This window comes from Condylura cristata, unplaced genomic scaffold (genome assembly GCF_000260355.1).
Source record: "Condylura cristata isolate star-nosed mole 26May11 unplaced genomic scaffold, ConCri1.0 scaffold00020, whole genome shotgun sequence".
Taxonomy (NCBI): Eukaryota; Metazoa; Chordata; class Mammalia; order Eulipotyphla; family Talpidae; genus Condylura; species Condylura cristata.
The window spans coordinates 31,567,946-31,586,318 of NW_004567121.1; the positions used below are offsets into that span (position 1 = coordinate 31,567,946).

The following is an 18,373-nucleotide window of genomic DNA, read 5'->3' on the forward strand; positions in this document are numbered from 1 at the left end:
GGGGGGGAGGGAGGTAGGTGGAGAAAGAAGATATTGCCGCCACCGAAGGCGGAGGAGGGGAGGACGGCCGAGAGCCACGCCGCCGTGTGCCAACGGTCGGTGTCCCCGGCTGAGGCAGCGCGGCCGCAGCAGCCCCGTAAGTCAGTGGGCGCCGGCCCCTCTCCCCGTGCCCTGGCGCCGCGGGGCTGGTCCCCCGGGCTTTGTGTGGCGGCCTCGGGGGGGAGCAGCCTGCGGGCGGGAAGGCGAACGCGGCCTGCGGGGCGCCTGGGCGGCTGCGGCCTGGGCACCGCTCGCACAATGCGGGGGGGGGGGGCCGCAGGGGGGGGCGCGCCCCGCACGGGGGGTGGTGTCTGGCCATCCGGTTCCTTCCCTCCCCCACGCGGCTGCCTCGCAGCGCCGGGGGCCCGCAGACGTCTGCGGGTTTCCGCGCGCTGGGGGTCGGAGACCGAGCTGTGCTCCCGCCCAGTCCTGGATTCGGGAAGGGGGAGAGGCCGGGTGCATCCCCCGACGCGTGCGAGTCGGAAGTGGGTGAAGAGCTGGGAGTAGGTTTAGGAAAACAACCGAGGGGGTTCTCGAGGGCCGCGGGGTGTCCGGCACTAGCTCGCCTTGGGCAGGTGTGGGGGTGAAAGACGGAGACCCGGGTGCGACTTGTTAGGTGCCTTGGTAAGGAATTTTTTGTGTGTTTTTTGTGTTTTTTTTTTTTTTACTGGAACAGATTTGGGTACTCAGAAGCTATGTAAATTAAGACCGAAGAAAGGATTACACGTTTCAAATATCTTTGTAGTTTTGCATTTGAATTGGGCCAAATGTGGGAGAAATTAAATTATTTGCAATTTTATCCACAAACGCGCATGCCTCTGAGGACATAGCGAGGGGGAAACTCACTTTTTAAAGCCTTTTATTCTAGTGTAGTTGAACGTGGAGGGGTGAGTATTGCGACGTCATTCGATGCAATAAGACAATCAGGTCAGTTAAAATCAGGACTTAGTACTTAAGAAACTAGTGACAGATTTTCATTTTTTATAAAGGCTTTTTAGGGAAACCTTTATTTAATAAATGGCCTTTAAACGCTTAAGAGAAATGTAATACCTGTAAAGGTATTGGATGTCAAGAAAAGAATGTTAATAATGGAGTTACCTAAGGTTTTTAAAAAGCTTGTTTACTGCTTAGATTCGGGTTTAATAGGTGACTCTTCACCATGTGACCTGGAGTTTTGGAGGATGGTTTAAGGAATTCTGGCTAGGATCCTGTTAAAAATATAAGTATTTGTAATTGGCTAGGTTTCAGTTCTTAGTTTTTTAATAATAGCCTGCTTTAAAAAAATGATTTGTTTCAACTGCACTGTCATCATAAATAGTTGTTGACATTTCCCTATTGCAAGAATGTCTGCAAAAGTCCAATTTTGGGTGAAATTGAGTTGTTTATAATTTCTGTTTGTTATCCTTGGGGCAGTTTTTTGTAGGCAAAAAAGGTTTACCCTAGTGGAAAAGTTCAAACTCTGTGTTCTGGTTTATTCTCTTTATTCAGTTTTCTTACTTGCTCGGGTCTAGGTATTTTACCATCTTCAAGCAATTTAAACTGCTTAATTATAATACATGGTTATCTTAATTTGGGTCCAAAGTTCTTAGCTGTTTCAATATTTAGTAACATTTCAGGTTTTTCTAAAAGCCTGCCTTGCCCTACTGCCATTTTTAAATTGGTCTTACAAGGTTACCACTTTAATGGGTCAATTTTTCTTCGGCATTATAGGTCTGTAAATCAAATCATTCAGTCTTAACACAGATACTATTATTAGGATTTTGTTTCTCTTAAACCATCCAACTTGTTTATAAATCCTTCTGGTGTTGAAATATGATTTGTCCTCCGGTGTATTATTCTTTAGCAGAAGTAATTATGACCAGAGATTTGGACCAAGTGTACCATCCAAAGCCAGTCTGAGTGACCAGACTCTCCTTTTTGTAGACATTGACAGGATCTTCATAATTTTAAGTGGATTGCTTCCTGCCTCCTGGATTTGAGTGTTCCATACTTCCTAATTCAAAAACTTTTGATCTTGGGTTGTTAAAATATGAAAATATTCGTTGTTGTTTTTTTTCCATATTCTTAAAACGTGGGCATTTTAAATAGCTGAACATTTATATCATAATGCTTTGTCTGGCTTGCATTTACACTTTGAGGCCATTTTGTTGACAGGTGTGAAAAAGAGAAAAATTGCACTGGTTAAATTGGCTTGTCACATTCAATTTCTTGACGTTTTAAGAAAGCAGACATAATCAGACTTGCTCATCTTGTCCTACCTCCTCATGCTTTCCTCTGACGAATTTATAAAAATGAGCTATCAAATATGGCCTGCCCCTTTCCTGTCCTCTTCTAGAGTCTGCCTCCTGGAAACACACTTTGTTCTGCTGCTGCTTGAGGCCACCAAGGATAGACTCTGCCCCTTTCTAAAGGAGGACCATGATTGTCCAGTGACTGTGTTAAGATAATTGTGGGGTGTGGTGTTAGGAAGCCTCTGTTGACCTAGGAATAAATGATGCCCTTCCACTGTAACTTTATTAGTAATAAAAGATACATGGATTGCTATCATTTTAATCTCTGTTTCTGTCACTGTTTTCTCCAACCTTTTCATTTAGTGCTAAGTTCATAGTGACTTTTATATTTAACAGTATAAATAGAAGGCATTTTTCATTTAAAACTTACTGTCTCTGTCATGGAAAAAGTGAATCTACAAAGAAATACTTTCAAGCAAAATACAGGTTATATAGAAGGATGCAGGTTAAATGTTTCCCTCAGTTTCAGATAGCAATGTGTTTGGAGACATAAAGGTATTTTTTTCTTAGTGACTTTTTCTTCCAGTAGCTCAAAAAATCCAACTTGTTCCTAATGAGAAATTAAAACTTTGTTAAACGCGTGTCATCTTCAAGAATTATTTCAGTTTTTAATGACATCACAGTTTTCATTGTTACTTTTTAAAGAAAAGTTTTATTTGACCTTGTTGGTCTTTTTGTTTTTCTGAAGCACCATAAAGAGTTTTTGGTTATTAAAGTCTCTTGGCTAAATAATAGTTTTATTAGCATATACTACCATGTCGCTACAAATTTAGTTACTGTAATGCCAACAGCTTTTTTACACAGGACAGGTTTTTACTTTGTTACTGGTTTTTACTGTTTTGTCTGTGGAGGGATTTTAAAGTGCTGGGAAACATCCAAATATGTACATGTTATGTGTATGGCCCAGGATTTCACTGAAACTGCATACTACAAAGAAAAGGGGGAGGGGGGGAAATAGGAGAGCAGAAGGGGTGGTAGTAGTAGTGTCAAAATATTGTGATTGATTGCAAATGGGAGAGGGTAGGCAGTTATCATTATTTACCTAAGGTGAAATGCTTATTTGTACCATTAAAAATCTGGAAAAAACCTGCTTTCTGGGAGGTATTTGATGAAGTTAACTATAAAATGACACTGCAGAGCAACCTGTTCAGCCCCTGCCTAGGAGAATAAAAGCTGCAATTGGGGGTTGTATAACGCACACACACACAGAGTACTGAGACACCAGTAGCTACATCGAGGACCTCATTTGAGGACCTCATTTGAGGACATCTTAATCTTTATTGTAGTAAAGTACATCAGTAATAGCAAGTTTTAGGTCTCAGTTTGTGGTCTCTTTAAGTACTACTTATGAAAAACTTGTTTCGGTATGCAGTGGAAGATAGTCTTAACTGTGTAAGATGCAACAGGTTTTTTTCATTAAAACAAGGGAAATGTTATTCACTCATTAAAGAAGGTAAATTTGAGTAGAGGTAGACTGATGCTAAGTATAGGCCTTTCTTAAACTCAAATGAGGCAGATCATAGGTAGAGAAAAATGCTGACTTTATGATTTTGTTATATATACAAATAAGAACTACTTTAGTCTTCCATTTTGGTGGCTGCATCATTACATCTGTAAGGCATTTCATCTGCATTATTATTTTAGCATAATAAATGTAAGAAAAACAACTTCTATGGAAAAACTTGAATCATTAAAACCAGTTCAACATAGATTGTTTCAGAGTTTCAGGAGAATGATGGCTCCAGCTTTTGCTTTTACTTTTTTCCTGGACCTCCTTACAGTTGAAGTCTTAATTGCTTTTTGACCAAAAGGAAAAGGGATTCTGGGCTAGCAAAAATAAGGGAGTAGTTTAGGACCTTGCTAATTCAATCTGTCATAAAGTTTGGTTAAGAAGATACTATGGAGTATTCTTTGAAGATCATTTGTTTACTCTGCATATTGTAATTTGTGTCCTTTCATCAAGATGAACCTGTACACATTTTTTTAAGCTTTGCAGGCTATCTCATACCAGACTGTCTTTAAATGTTGGTAGTATGTGGTGCTTAAGGTAGAGAGGAAGAACTCATGTTTGCATGAGTTCACTAAGGACCACAGAAATACTGTTATAAAAAGTACTGTGGACTGACATGAGTAGACATGGAAACGCCTTTCCACAAGAAATAAAGCTGGCTCTCAAAATTCTTAGGGACGTTAAGTAGTCCAGAAAGGGCTGAACACATGACATCCAGTCAGAGCACTTAATTAAGTGTGTAAATTTACCCTATGGGGAGGATGGCAGAACTTAAAATGAGGGTACGAAGGATAACTGGAAAGATAGCTTGGGCCCACCAGATTTAAGCGCCTTATCAAGTTTGGACAGTCCTGAGAACTTTGGAAAGATTTAGACCGTACTGTCCTGGAACCCTTAACAGAATTCCTGTTACTAACTATAAGTTAGGAGGGTCATGGCTCTTCTTGAGGAATGGACTATTAAAAAGAAGATCATGAAATCTTACATCTGTTAAGAGATGTCATTGAAGGTGTATTTATTATAATTCTGTAATACCCTGTGTAATATATTAACAATGCTTCATGATATAATAGCCCATATAAGAAATTTCTCTTAAAGCTTAGTGCTAGAAATATAGTTGCCCCTAAGGAGTTAGTGTGACTGGATGAAATGGATGAAAATTGTGTGTAATTTCCTCCCTTTTATCTTTTGAGTTCAGAAATTAAGTTTTAAAGTTTACTATTTTTCCTTATTCTTTATTTACTGTTATTTCTTTCCTTAAGATTAGTTTATTGTGCCTATTGTCAATGAAATACTTTAGTGTGTCCAAAAAATTTTAAGTAAATATAGAGTAAATTTATTTATATTGTACTCAAGAATCTTATCTCTACCACAGACCATTTTTTGGTATATAAATTAATACTCCTGAAACTAATGTAATTTTGGTTTCTCTTTCAGAAACTGCAGCCAAGTGCTTGGGGGTTTTTGTTGTTTTTCAGGTAGTGACTTAGAATTTCTTTTTAAATATCAGCATATCTAGAAAATTTGTTTGATCAGCACACTTAAAGTTATTGGGAAACAGAATCATCAGTTCAAGGTTTGTCCTTGACTATTTGAGTTTTAAAAATGACATACTCATCACCTGAATGATTCTTCTAATTTATTTCAAAGATTTGTTTGACTAAAGATTTGTTTGACTCCTGTTTTTCATTAGACTGTTCGTAAGTCATTAGACTAAACATACAAGCATTTTGAAACTTAAAAGTCGTTATGTCATGAGTTGTGGGCTTTACTAGTCAAAAGTTAACACAGGGTGAAATGGGTTATATAACTCATTCCATTTTCTTGGAGTGACTGAGAAATACAGCTTCCCTGGGTATGTTACATTTTCAGCAGAAAAGCTAAGTAGCTTTGCTTGTAGGACTGCTAACGACACAGCATGAACTCCAGAGTTAATGTCCTGAGCTTGCAAGTAGACAAGTAGGTGCAGGGAAGTAGCAGATCTTAAATATGGGCAGTACTCATGATTACAGAATATTCTCTTCTAAAAAAAAAAATCCTTTCAAAACTTTGTTAAAGTCTGCTGCTAAAATGGTTATTTTTTCCCAGCTGCCTCAGACCATGCATTTCAAACGACTTCCTTTTTCTTGTTATAACCTAATTAACATTTAAGTTCTCCTTGGTGCTACATTCAAATTGATAATGTGTAAGATTGAAAATTACCAGATGGTTGTTTGAGACTAGCCTTGGATTGTTGGATATTCAACCTAATAATATGATTTGAGAACAGTCATTTATACTATATCCAGTGATAAAGCCTCTAAGTGTAATGCTTTTAAATGCTGATAACTTACTGATAGAACCTTAAGTAAAGCTTACTTTGCTAGCTTCAGTGAGTCTTACAAACATTGAAAAATACAAAGATAAAGCCAGCAGTATCCTTCCACTATCAAAGTTATGTTTTATTTTTAATCTATTCTATACAAACATATTGCCCTTCTGTTTTTTTTTTTTTTTTTTAAACAAAAGCAAGAATCATATGATAGGTCATAGAACTTGGTATTTTTATTTACTATTATGGCATTTTACTATGTTGATATATACAACTTTAGTTTTAACAGTTTAGGGTTTTTCTTTCTCCTCAAACTTTATTGATTTGCCTTTTTTTTTTTAACATAACTATATAATTTGGGAAATACCACTTCATACCTCCGTATGTGCACATGCTTTATTCATTCCACTAAAGCTGTAATGCCAATACCCTATCACCTTTCACCCCCACCTACACTCCCCTAGCTCCCCCTCTGTATATTTTTCAAAGTTGAAGAATTATTTTTGTTTTGTTTTGCCAATTTAACAACTTGTATTTAGCTCATTTTTTATATTGTTAGACCATTTTTCTGAGTTCAGTTGTTGTATCTATTTTTGAACAACTAGAAGTAATACTGCATTAAACTTTGGCTACACACTTCATCCTTTCATGTTGGTATATAAGGCATGGTCCCAGAAGAGAAACAACTGGGTCAAGGGATTTTTTGTGTGTGTGCTTTTATTAAATAAGAAATACAGTCACGGGCCCTCCCTGGTGGCGCAGCGGGTTAAAGCACAGCACTGAGAATCTAAAGCCGCTTCCTCATGAGTTCGATTCCCGCCTGCCCCGGAGGTGACCACATGGCGTGGCAGACCTCTCCTGACCCGCCCGCTGCTCCCCTCAGCAGTGTACTTCGTAGATCTGCCTGTTCTGCTCCCCACTCTGTCTCTGGTGAATCCTCTCACCCTCCGCATCTCTGGCCTGTACCCCAGTTCTGTGTGAATAAATAAATAAATCTTTAAAAAAAAAAAAAAAAGAAATACAGTCACTCATTGGGTCATCATTACTCTAGAAAGTACTTATATTTTAGTTTCATGTATTAATCTAATTTACTCCACAATAATTATGAGAGAGACGTAGTGACTTGTTTGTATATGGAGAAAACGGGATCAAAAAGGCAAAACAGTCTGAGTTTTCATGTAGCTGTAGACAAACATGGAATTATATCTAGTTCTTTTGATTCTAGTTTCTGTTTCAATTACACTGTGATGTCTTACACTAATGAAATCTTTTTTTTTTTTTTTAAGATTTATTTATTCGTACAGAACTGGGGTGCAGGCCAGAGATGTGGAGGGTGAGAGGATTCACCAGAGGCAGAGTGGGGAGCAGAACAGGCAGATCAACAAAGTACACTGCTGAGGGGAGCAGCGGGCAGGTCAGGAGAGGTCTGCCACGCCATGTGGATCTCCTCCAGGGCAGGCGGGAATCGAACTCATGCAGAAGTGGCTTAAGCTTCTTTGTGCTGTGCTTTAACCCGCTGCGCCACCAGGGAGGGCCCACTAATGAAATCTTTTAATTGGAAAGCCACTGGCTTCCCTTAGGATATAGTCCGTAGGAATGGTGGTAGACTATAAGAGGGTATAAAGTCTGTCTACAGAGAGGTGTTTAGCTGGAGAATTTTTTAATTTAAACTTTATGTTGACATATAATAGAGCACTTTTTTTTAAGACAATAAAGGCTAATTCAGATTGGGGTTGGGGTTGGTAGAAATCCAAGTATTTGTAGTTTTTAAGTCTTCTACCTAGATTCTGGTGCACTTTGAGGACTTAAGAGCCAGTGGCCTTAAGTTGAAGTTCTGATATCCCTGAGGTGTACATGAAGAGTTTGCAGGTGTTAGTGTATTCAATGTTCAGGGAATCAGTTAAGTCCTTGGTGTAAATAATTAAGCTGTGTCTGTCCTCTATTCCAAATCTTAATTTGTATTTTATCTCAGGTGGTTAAACCTTTAAGGCAGCAAACTTTAGAGTTAACTTTCTTTAGTCATTAATCTTACTCCTTTTAGAGTTGGGAATTATACAGCATAGAACAAGAGCATTTGGCTTCCATTGAGATTTTCCCATTTCAGATCTGTGGTAGTCTTTTTTTAACCAGGTCACCTATTTCTTCCCTAACCTATTGTCAAAGAATACATTACAAAGTGAAAGCAATACTATGACATACTTTTGTTACTGATTCTGAAGGTCTTTGTCTGACTTTCACTGATTAACCCTACAGAGCCATTAACTGGTTTCAAGCTAGAAGGAACTTTTATTGTTCCTGGGGGAGGTGTGACAACTGCCCTGATGATACTCCCCAGTTAAGCAGTGGGATGTCCTTGTTTTATGGGGTTGATCTACTAAGGCAGGGTATTTGTGGCTGACCTGGGTTTTCTAGCCTGGGTTTCAAGAACCTTTAAGCATCCACTGGTACTTTACCTAGTCTCTCTCTTTCTAATACATTGTGAGACTAGGGATTTTGGGGTTTTTTTGGTTTGTTTTTGTCTTGTTTTGAGGAGCTTAAGTATATGATTGATTCTATTTTTTATATTTTAAGGAATGTATCAGTAGGATAGAACTAATATAGATAACATGGTTAAATTAATTACTAACCATATAAATTATCAAATAAACTTTTTTTTTTTAACCCATAGCATCATAAAGGTGTATGGCTAGAGATACTAATACCTTAGGTTTTTGGTATACCTGTGAATATTTGTATATTGCTTTTAAAACCCTTGCAAGCTTACAAATAAGACTAGGATGTGAATATTTTCCTTTTAAAGATTTATTTATTCATACAGAACTGGGGTACAGGCCGGAGGTGCAGGGGCGGTGAGAGGATTCACCAGAGACAGAGTGGGGAGCAGAACAGGCAGATCAACGAAAGTACACTGCTGAGGGGAGCAGCGGATGGCTCAGGAGAGGTCTGCTGCACCATGTGGGTCACCTGGGGGCAGGTGGGGGGGGATCAAATTCATGCTGAAGTGGCTTTAGCTTCTTAGTGCTGTGCTTTAACCCACTGCGCTACCAGGGTGGGCCCAAGAATATTTTTCTTTTAAGCGATGCTAGTTTATTGAAAAAATGTTTTTCGCTTATGTTTCGTTATAAGTCATGATACGTATATTTTGAAAAAGTTAAGTGGGAAATAGAACAAAAGAACAAAACGCAATAATTAATTTCTTAAATGTATTTTCTTAACAGTTAATGTCACGCTGATTGTTTTCCATTTCTACATAGATATGTTTTCTACAAAAGTAACATAATAGACTGTTGTTTGTCTTTTTACCTTGTATCCTGGACTTGCCCGTGTCCTCCCACCCCTGTCCCCCCACCATGTGCATAAATACATCCAGTTAATGGATGCATGGTGGATAGTTTTGTCCTTTTCCCTTCTTTTTTGGACCAGTACCTCACTATCCTTCCTTTCAGTGTCTTTCCTCATATCTGTTAACATTTTATGGAATATTTTCATAATTAGACAATATTCCATAAATTCCTGATTTATAGAAATTTTCTGTTTCTAATTTATAGAAATTTTGAGTTTTTTGGGATAAATGGTTTTAATACATTGAAAAGTACAAAGTAAATGTCATGGAATCTGTAGGATTGAAATAGTGTAAGCAAAAAGCACAATTCGGGGAAAGGGCCTTTATTTTCCATACTGGGTTTGGGAAAGGAGCATTTAGAGTCTTGCTAGTATTGAATCCTCTGCCACTTTGCAGCTTGTGGTACCTTAAAACTACAGTAACCTAGACTTAGATTATGAAATCAAACACCTTTATATAATGATGTGCTTAAAGTTAATGTGCCAGTTGTTAGACTGGACTCCCAAACAATTTCTTTTGAAGTATTTATTCTTCTGGGGTAGAGAAATTTCCTGGTTTGTAAAGTAGTAACGCAGTACCTATTTTGCTGAGCTTTAGTAAGAATTAGATATAATACGTCTTTATGATCTTTGGCATAAAAAATGAGTTGTGCCAGATAAATTCTCTTGGGAGGCTGATAAAGATAGTCCAAAAAGGTTTGTGTTCTCTTGGGAATCAGTTTTTAGGGAGAGAATATTCATATACGACTTTGTCAAAGATGTTACTGAGGAAGTAATGCTTGACATTAAACTTAAAAAACAACTTGGACCCTAAGTCAGACAACTGTGGAGTATAATCTCCTTTATAAGCTGCCATTTATAAATATTTTGTGTTTTCCAAAAAGGTATTTGTCCAAACATTATACCTGTGCTTCAAGACCCAGCTTAAATGCCACCTACTATTTTATGTGGCCCTCCATCACGTCGTTATGTGTGTTTCATTAAACCTTACTGTGGGAATTTGTGAACAGTATTACAATGTACAGTGTCTTTATCATTTACATTCAGCAATGTGTGATTATTCTTGTTTATATACATGATTAGAAGAGTATTTCAAAGCAAATCCCAGATAACACACCAGTTTAAACATAAATTTTCCTACTGAGGGTGTCAAACAAAATTTAAGATCACTTAATACCCATTGTGTATTTAGATTTCCCTGAAAGATTTTTTTATACTTGTTTTGTTAGAATCAGGATTTAAATGACACTATATATGTGACATTAAAGCCTCTCTATATAATAATTCTTCCCTTTAAAATTTCATACCATATGTAAATTTTCCATTTCCATATTCTCAGTTGGACAATTACTTATGTGATTTGTTGTTTTGTTTTTCTCATTTATGACAAAACCAGTATTCAGGTTTTGTGACTGAAGTTTTGTATATGTGTGCACATGCATGTTTTAGGGCAGTAATTCTTTGTAAGTGGTGGTGCTGTTTCATATTACATTATATCATGAGACATTGTATATCTGTTTGTTTCACCTTTAGGATGGCTTATTAAATCTCAGAAAGCGCTAATATAGAAATACTGCTTTTATTGGGGTTCATTTTACAATACATCTTTGATGTTATGAAAACCACCTGGTGTTGCTTAATTTCCACTTGATGGCATTAATTTCCTAAGTTGTTTAACAACTATATGATATCCAAAAGTGTCAAAAACTAGCTTTGATTATGGTTGTTTTCATGTGTAGAACTTTTGTAAGTATTTTGTTTTTTAAAAAGAAGCAGTTTCCCTAAGTATTTTATCCCCCATATCAGTTGAGAGGATCCCTTGTAATCTGAGAGACTTTGTAAGGATACATATATATAGTGGTAATTCTTTGAGAGAGTTGTAAGGGAAAAACAGTAATTTTATATTTCCATGTCTGTAAATGTGTATTTGCCTTCAAGAGTATGGGATCTCAGATTTATCATTAGAGTGCCTTATGCATTCTTGTATAGAAGTAGTTGATAAAATTGTATTTAATATCAAAAATTCTGATCTTGAAATACTGATTTCTCATCTTAACTATGAAATTTGAGCTGGTAAGAGTTGTGGAAGATTTCTGATTTCTGGAATCTGTGCATTGATAACACTTTTTTTTTTTTTGCCAAATTTCATTCAAAATGCAAAAGTTGACTTTTCCTTAATTGAGTGAGTAGTGCTTTTCTTTATGTTAGTAAAATATAGTCTTGTTCACTACTGTGCAGTCACTAAAGGCAAAGGAGTAAATACCCTACCATGTAGACATTACACAGCCCTACCTTGTTGCACTTAATCAAATGGTGTATGGGGATTTACAGTTACTTACATTGTTCCACAGATAAATACCTCCTGTCAAATAAAAGTCCATGTAAAACCCCATGAAGTACACAACCAAATAGCAAATATTGAAAACATCTCGTATGGATTGTTGCCCACTCACTGACCTGAGTGACTTGTCCAATGCCATTAGAAAAGTGTATGATTCACTTCATGTGCCCAGAAATAAATTGCTAAATATTGAGGATTAGTAGAAACTCCTAATGTTAATACATCTTTTAGGCTAATGGTCTACTTTAAACACTTAAGTCTGGATTTAGGTTTACCATTCTCATATGAACAGGAAAGGTGTTGTTAAACAGTATTATTGGCTATTTGCAAAGTGATTTAATTTTGCTGAAGAGAGTATTCTTAAGACCTTTAACACTTGTTTGCAATGGATGCCACTAAGGCTCATGATTACGTTCATTCATTCAAAGTAGTCTCGGGAGAAGGGCTATTGAGACTGTTTCATAAACAGTTAAATTTACTCTCTGTGTATTTATGTGAATCAATCAGGTTTTCATATAATTCTGTTGTGTATCGAAGCAGAGGGTTAGCAGCAGCCTACATAGGTAGGAATAGCAGACCAGTGGGAAAAGTACTGCTCATTTTATTTTTGTAATTGTCCATAACAAATACAGAAAGTCTCAGAAAGAGCCTTGTTTAATTGTCTCTATTAAGGTGAGCATCTTATAATGGTCGATTTCATAATCTGAGTCCACATTTCAGAAAATAGGACAATTTTTTACCCAAACATACATTAAGCTTTTGGATGGCTAAAACATCCCTTCAACCTCCCAGTTTAACTCCTCCTATGATCTTAAAAATAATTTTCTGCTATGGCTGTAAGTAGTAGTAGTTAATAATATTGTGATTAGTGTTCTATGATGGTAGAAAATGCTTTCATACCATTTGTTGTAGCTCTGAATATTTTGTTCTTGCGCATATAGTAATGAGTTGGATCAAGTGTTACCTGAAAAAAATTAGTTTTCTTAATTATATAATTGTACTTATTAACACACATTCCTGGTTTTTTACACAAACTATTTGTAAAACTTCCAGATTATGCATTAGCAAAATGAATCACAGCATTTTTACTCAGGTTTTGAGGTGCTTTGTATTCCTCACAATTATAATGTTGATTATAGGAAAATAAGCTAATACTGTTAAGTTTTAGAATTCAGTGAATACTAGTTCTTTCGCTAAGAATCATAACCTCAAAACAGTAACTTTTTAAAAAAATAATATAATAGTTTATTTTTACATCATTTTGTGCCTTTTTCCAGTTCAGTTGTAATCCCTGTGGGCTTCCCATCAGCAAATCACCCCTATGCCATCACCATAGTCCAGTGTACTTCCTTCCCTCCACCATTCATAACAGGAACTTTTTAATTCATATTTGTTTCAGGATTTACCATGAGAAAAACTTCTGTGATGTGTTTTTTATAGCAACAAATTCTAATTGTTCACTAAAAGAAATAGTATTGGGAAGTGTCATGGTTATGAATGGGGTTGGGGGAGTTGCAGACTACATCCTGATACATGTTGGATACATTTTCTTTAAATAAACACTGTCAATTTGAAATTGTGTAAATAGTTATTACTTTGTTGCCTACTTGAAAAGATAACTGTTTCTCCCTTTGAGTTAACCATTTGGGGTAAAATTCATTTCGAAATTCTTTTCCTTTGCTATCAAACCATACCACATTTGTAAGTATAGAGGACCTAGCAAATTGGCATCTTGCAAAACTTTTGGAGTTCTTTTTAGTGGCTTATGTGTTATCCGTACTCATACGTGGAAACAATTGCAGAAAAGTTGAGTGTTGTCTTTCCAGCCCACTGTTTTGCCCACTTACTCCCTTTGTTCATTACCTTCCTCATCATTAGCTTCACCCGAAGCTAAGATCAAGTTTTATTGTGGTGGGTCATTTTGTGTGTGTTTTAGAGCTTTTCTCCAGGTCATTTAGTGTAATAAAATCATCTCCATTTAAATGTAATCTACTATGAGAAAAAATGCAAGGAGAGAAATAAGAAAGTTGGAAGTAAAGCCCTGATGCCTGACCTTTGGTTTGCTTGGATTTAAGAATGGATTATGTGCATTTGATGATTTGAGCAGTTGGGAGTAAATGCTAGAGCAGAGAGATCAGCAGATTTTAGCCTCTAAGCCAGAGCTGGCCTATTACCCTTTTTTTGGGGGGGGGGGGATCCACTCTCTGGGCTTGGACTAGAGACTGAGTGAGTCATCAGAGAAATAAGTCAAGAAAGAATTTTTTTGTGTGATCATGAACAATATGTGAAATTCTAAAGCCACTGTTGACAATATTAGGATATATTCTTGCTCATTCATTTGATACTGTCTGCTATGACTTTTGTGTCACAAAGGTTTAGTTTAGAAGCTGCAACAAAAGCTATATGGCTTGCAAAGCCTAAAATGTTTGCTTAGTGCGTGGCTTTTTTTCCCAAAAAGTTTGTTGATCCCTGCATTAGGGACATGATTCATCACAAATGTGAGAATGGCTACCTCTCATTTATCCAGAGATTTTTAAAAATTTAACCACCTAATCTGTTTGGTGGGCTACAGATGGAAACATGGAAATCATCAAAAAAGGGCTTCAGTGAAGCCCCCCCTCAGTGCTTTACTCTTGAGTAGATCTTTTTAAAGCCTTTTATCCCCATTTTATTCAGAAACAAATGATTGCCACAATTAAGTATAGTTAATATCCATTACTTCATGTAGGTATAAAACAACTTTCCTTATTTTGAGAATTTTAAAGAATCTAATTACTCCATTAAAAAATTATTTTTGATATCAGAGACATTTTGTGGGGGTGGTGTGGGTTATGGGATTAAAAACAGTGGGGGGAGGGAAATGCACTGCACTATGGTGATGGCACATGGGTGATTGAGTGTGAGAAGCTTATGGGGATTATAACTGAGATGGGAAAATGCACGAAATGATGTAAAAATAAACTTTTTTTTTTTTATCTCCCATCACCATCACTATCTTATTCTACCCCTCTCAACTTCAGAAACTTCTGTTTGGCTATCAATGCCTTTTTATTTACCATCATTTTGCTTTGTCAGCTTGTAAGCATTATTTACTCATATTATTTTTACATATGGACTTAATCCAGTACTTGTCTTTATCTTTCTGGCCTATTTCACATTATTTCTTTTTGCTATAAATATTAGCATTGTATCTTCCCTTTTAGCTGAATAGTATTCCTTTATAAGTGTTCTTTAGTCCATCCCTAAGTAGGCATTTAGGTTGCTTTCATGTCTTAGCTATTGCAGATAATTGCAGCAATACATGTTGTGGAACATGTAACTTTTCGAGTTGGTAGTTTCAGGTTGTCCAGGTAGATACCCAAAAGCAAATGTGCTGAATTACATGGTATTTCCATTTTTGGCTCTTTAAGATAGGTCCCAGATAACTTTTAACAGTGGCTGTATAAACCACAATGTAAAGAACTTTTTGTATATCTTCTCCAACATACTTTCTGGGAGTCGTCTTGATGTATGGCATTCTCACAGGTGTGAGATAATATCTTGTGGTTTTGATACACAGAGAAAAGATGTCTGCTGTTTTATGCATTTTTATTAATAAAAATCTTCCTCTTCCCATTTGTAAATTGGAACTTTATTGTAGACGTATAATAAAATAGATGAAATTTGGTATGTTCTTGTAATGTGTAGACTGAGGGGGGCTCCAAATTTGCATGCTCTTAAAGGGATTCTACCACTGCTACACAAACACACAGCACACTCTTATTGTGAAAGCACTTTAATTGAATAAGCATGCACAGAGAAAGAAGAGAAGAAAGGATAATATTTTTCCAGTAAAAAACCCAAAGTTACCAATCCTCTCATGGGGACATGCCCAGGCAAACAGGGTTGTCACAAAGTGGGGCCACCGTGGCCTGAAAACTTCCCAGAACTCTGAGGTACCTTCTGGCAGGGAACCACAGGAAAGGGGCAGAAGGACCTAGCAAGCCTGGGCCACATCGACCACAATGTCCAAGTCAAGGGTAACAGACTGCCGTTGCAGCCTTCCCATCCCGTGTCTTTCACCCACATATCTTCCAAGTGCCCCTGCATATCTTGACTCCATGTCTGCTGTGTCTCACAGCGTCCTGGTGTAAGTCCAAAGCTGAGAAGCAGGTGTGCCCTTTCTCTTCATGGGTCTCTCTGCACCACTTGTTTCCCCTTGTTGCTGAGCTCCACCTCCCTGTTCTATGGAGACCCCCTCTGTAACTGATTACTTGTAATGACTGAATTTGGTGTTCTTTTAATTTTTCTTTCAAGGTTCATTTATTGACGTGTAATTGGCATTTAATGTTAGTTTCCGTGTACAGCATGTTGATTTATATTTGCATATATTACAGAATGACCACAGTAAGTCTGGTTAACATCCATACCAGTATTTAATTATTTTTTCTTGTGAAGAGGATTTTTAAGATGTACTGTCTTTGCAACTTTCAAATATGCTATGTACAGTGCTACTCCTATGGTCACTTTGCTGTACATTTACACCCATGACTTATAACTGAAAGCGTTATCCTTTATTCATTTCCCACCTATACTTCCCAGTCTCTGGCAACCACCAATCTACTTTTGGTGCCTGTGAGCTTGGTTATCTTAAGATTTTATGAGTGAGATGTGGTATTTATTTGTTCTTCTCTGTCTCATTTATTTAACTTAGCATGATAACCATGAAGGTTCATCCTTATTGTCAAAACGACAAGGTGTCATTCTTTCATGGCTGAGTAGTACTGCATTATGTATACATATGTATATATCACATTCTATAACCATTCATGCATTGATGGGCATTTCAGGTATTTCCCTTTTCAGTCTTAATACTGTTTATGCATTTTCTTGATTATAAATTCAAATATTTTTATAGCATTGTATCACTTTAGTATTAAATGGGGAGGTTATGCAGTTTATAATTTCAGGGTCTGTTAGCAGCACTACTATGAACATCTTTATATCTTTAGACTTTATTCTTAAACTTGATTACCAAAGTTGGGGAAACTGATTCAAGAGTTAATAAACTTACATATGATGCTTTCCTAAGAAAGAATTGTAACCAGCGTGTCTTCTAGAGGTATTTTCTTCTTAAAGCTTATTTACTGTTTACAAGTAAATCTTGTATGTTTGAGCTACTAGTGGCTGCACATTAAAAGTGACCTAATTGAAAATATCAGAAGTCTGGTTTTTATTTTCTGGTCCTTAATGTTTCTAGTGCAGAGTCAGTTGGGGTTCATATAATTTCCCGTTAGGCAATGTTATCTTTCTCTAGCTGTTTTAAGAATTTTCATTTATCTTTGATTTTTAGCATTTTTATTATGTATGTGGGTATAGAGTACCCCCCCATCTTTTATCTCCAATCCAGTGATCTGTTATAAAGCAGTTAAAATTTAAAGCAGTTTTAGAATTTCCATTTGGCTGGTTTTATAGTTTTGCTATCTCTGCTGAACCTTTGTGTTCTTTTCATCAATATATTTTTTTTTCCTTTCATCTTTGTGCACAGTTACAATAGTTGCTTTTAAGATCTTTGCAAATTTAAACTTCTGGCTCATTCTTGGAATTGGTTTTTGTTAACTGATACTTCCCATTAGTCTCATCCTGTTCTACTATGTCCAGTAAGTATGGATTTATTCCAAACTTGATGATGAGCACATTTGCTCAATGGCAACTATTGGGTTCTTCTTCATTTTGTTTTTGTTTTCCTGTGACTAGTGGTCAGCAACAGACATTTCTGCCTTTTAGTTCTTTTTGCTTTAACTGGGCTGCTTGGAGTCTGTCTCATTCATGTGTTGTTTAGGGGTTGTCTAAAATCTGAAGAGAATTTAAGTACAGATTCTGGTAGCCTGCTTTCTGAGATTCCTCCTCAGTTTCAAGCAGCTCGGGTTGCCCCGACCTTTTGTGTTCTTCGAGCTTGTCACACTAAGTCTTCTCCATAGACATTTTGGTACCCAGTACCCACCACCTTGTTCACTTTGTGAGAGTGAGTAGCATTTGCTATTTTAGCAAATTAACAAGAGAAGGGAATGGTATGTTTGCTACACATATATCTTTTATGATGTGGTATCTGTTAGATCTTTTGCCCATTTTGTAATTGTTTTCATTGTCTTTTTAAACCATTTTTAATACATTCTTGATACAATTTTTTTTAATTACATGTGAATTATAAGTATTTTGCTCGCAGTTTGGGTTTTTTTTTTTTTTTTTATAAATGTCCAGTGGGTATAGCACATTTTTAATTTTGGTGAAGTCAGATTTTTTAGACATCAGTTTTTCTCTTAAGAACTCTGCTTTTGATGCTGATCAAAAAAAATTGTGAAACAGGAGGTCACAGTGTGTTTTTAAATTTTAGAAGTTTTATTTTTTTATAAAAGATTTATTTATGCATAATGAACTGGGGTACAGCAGAGGTACAGGGGCAGTGAGAGGATTCACCAGAGACAGAGTGGGGAGCAGCAGGCGGGTCAGGAGAGGTCTGCCGCACCATGTGGGAGACACACACACACACACACACACAC

General features: G+C 36.8%; 1 protein-coding gene across 7 annotated transcripts in view; it reads left to right on the plus strand.

The window, feature by feature from the left end:
* Positions 1-18,373, plus strand: part of PUM2 (pumilio RNA-binding family member 2) — a 76,351-nt gene that overhangs the window by 259 nt on the left and 57,719 nt on the right. For 6 of the 7 annotated variants that reach the window (XM_012727522.1, XM_012727526.1, XM_012727527.1 and 3 more), the window contains exon 1: positions 24-136. The exons of the other annotated variant lie outside the window; for it this stretch is intronic. The gene's annotated coding sequence lies outside the window, so the exon portion shown is untranslated. Of the gene's footprint in view, positions 1-23; positions 137-18,373 lie in introns of those variants that run through there. 7 annotated transcript variants of the gene reach the window in all.